A 2,897-nucleotide genomic window follows, 5' to 3' on the forward strand; every position below is an offset into this window, starting at 1 on the left:
TAAGTGCCTTGCTAAAGATCGATGTAAAATTATTCACTTGATCCCTTCTTATTACAGCTCTCTGTCCATAGTCACAGGAAGTAGGGATGCTGAGGGTGTTGCAGCTCCCCCTGAAAAATCGGAATAAATATATATATATTCATGTAATATTAATCTCTCTCTCTCTCTCTCTCTCTATATATATATATATATATATATATATATATAGATAGATAGATAGATAGATAGATAGATAGATAGATAGATAGATAGATAGATAGATAGATAGATAGATAGATAGATAGATAGATAGATAGATAGATAGATAGATAGATAGATAGATAGATAAAGGCGGATATCCTTATGATAATTACCGCCAATCTCCAAGTTATCTTGCCTAGCCAAGGTACGAGAATCCCTGACCAACTCCCAGCTACAAACTTTTTTTAACATCTCACTCTATTCTAAATATGCACTAGTCTGGTTTTAGAGCTGGACATAGAACTGTTTCAGCTACTATGCTTGTTTTAGATGATGGGATTGCCTAGATCATAAAAAACATTGTGCTGCCTGATTTATAGACCTTTCTAAGGCATTCAACACCGTTGACCATTCCCTACTCATTCAAAAACTGTCAGAAATGGGCCTGGACAATAAGTATTTCAAATGGTTTAAGAGCGATCTGACAGACAGGACACAATGTGTGCTTTGTGATGGTGTCAAGTCTAGTTTTCTCAATATTATGAAAGGTGAACAGCAGGGGTCTGTATTGGGACCTGTCCTTTTGAATGTTTGTATAAATAATATTGGTCTATGTATTAAACCCTGTAATATTCATCTGTATGCAGACGATATGGTTATGTATGCCATTACACCGACTGTTGACCAAGCAATGTTAGAGCTGCGATCTGATTTAGTTGCATTACAGAAAGCCCTTGTTGATTTAAAACTTGAACTTAATGCAGGCAAAAGTAAATATATGTTGTTCTTTAATTCACTGAAAAATGTCTCAGATCGGCTACATATTCACTCATTGGATGGCTCTCTCTTCAAGCAGGTTCCCGCCTATAACTATCTGGGCTTTGGATTGATAAAGATGTAACTTTTAAAAACATACTGAGGTTAGTTATAAAGCTAAGATTTAACGTGGGCTTATTTTTTAGAAATAGATCTTGCCTCTCCATGAACAGCAGGAAGCAGATTGTACAGTCAACTTTCCTGCCAGTTCTTGAGTATGGTGACACCATTTACCTGATTGCAGCAGCCACTACTCTTAGTCTTAAACCTTTGGATGCCGTCTACCATATCTCCCTTCACTTTATTACAGGTGACAGTTTTAATACTCATCACTCCATCCTTTATCAGAAGGTAGTCTAGACCTCACTAGAATCCCGTAGATCACTTCATTACTCCCTTCTTGTTTACAAAGCTCTGCTTCACAAGCTTCCAACCTACCTCACTTTCCTGTTGAAATGTAAAAATATGAGATACCAAACCCATTTGCAACTCGAGGTCCCACTTGTCTCCACAAAGTTTGGTAAATCTGCCTTTAATTTGAATGCACCACAGTTATGGAATAACTTACAAAACAAATTCCACCTGGATTCACTGGTACCAATAGGGCAGTTTAAAAGTTTGTTGTTAAATGAGTTTGCTGAAGTGTGCAATTGTTTCAATTGACTATTATAACTTGTTGTAATAACCTGATGTCATGTATTTATCTGTCTTGTAGTTGATTTTGTATCTTTTGTTGTTGTGTTGGTGGATTTTTTTGACCTCGGGGCACCATTGCAAATGAGTCACTGGTCTCAATTGGGCTCTCCTGATTAAATAAACATTTTTTTATTTTTTATTGTAGGCCATGGAAATATGTTGTCTGATGGATTTATATTGCACTACATAGAGTAGGCCTATGGCATTTAAATAGCCTAAATTCAAGATGGCCATATAGCTCATTTTCACTTTGCTCAGTGGTTTCCAACCTTTTTCAGTTACTCCACCACCAACTGAATTTTGCTCTGCCAGGACCAGGGTACCTAGTACCTACAAGCATTGCTAAGAAATCACTAGCCTGCTATTCAGTGGAGTGGCTGTGTGGTCCCAAATCTGGGATTAAGAGGCTCTTTTCCAAGTTTAAAATGATAAACATTCAACATTGGCCATGCTGTCAATGAATCATGATTTGTGCCACGTGCAAAACAAGAGTTAACTTGGAAATGCGAAAACTTGACTTCAATGAATTTAAAAAACCTGGGAAATCGTGAATAAATGAGCTCCGACTGGGAAAATACATTTTGAACAGTCATCCAACTCGGAATTGTGAATCTGGCCTCTTTCTAGAGCTAAGACCTTAAGATCATTGACGTCATCATGATTCAACCGTTTTTTTTCAGAGTTCCCAGTTGTTTTGAAAGCATCATAAATTCAGAGAATGCCAGACTTTGATGACAAAATTTGCCCCAGAAGGACCATCGCGCCACCTTCCTGTTCAGGTGAGCACAGCACAACAAGGTGAGTCCAAAAATGTAATGTATGCTGCTGCATACATTATGTAATATGCCAAGGAGATATGTATACTGTAGCTAAGAAAGTAATACTAAGTGTATGTTGTGTAGAAGGTGTTAGTAGCCCATGTGCCTCACCCTAATTATTTGGTCTATTTACCCCTCTTAATTTCGCCTACTGTTCTGACTTGGTGGTGCACATGTGGCCTATAACCTGTTTTAGAGAAATATAATCAGAATATTGTAAGAGCTTTCATTGTCTGCTTATATGCCCCCCTTATTTATCCTACGGTTCTGCCTTGGTGTACAGGGAGAACACTGCATCCCACTTTTTTTTATTTTGTTTGCCCCAACCAAAATGTACATGATAAAATGCCATTGATCACGTGTCATGTTCAGGGACGTGAACTCCAC

The sequence above is a fragment of the Oncorhynchus kisutch genome, unplaced genomic scaffold (genome assembly GCF_002021735.2).
Source record: "Oncorhynchus kisutch isolate 150728-3 unplaced genomic scaffold, Okis_V2 scaffold1390, whole genome shotgun sequence".
Classification (NCBI taxonomy): Eukaryota; Metazoa; Chordata; class Actinopteri; order Salmoniformes; family Salmonidae; genus Oncorhynchus; species Oncorhynchus kisutch.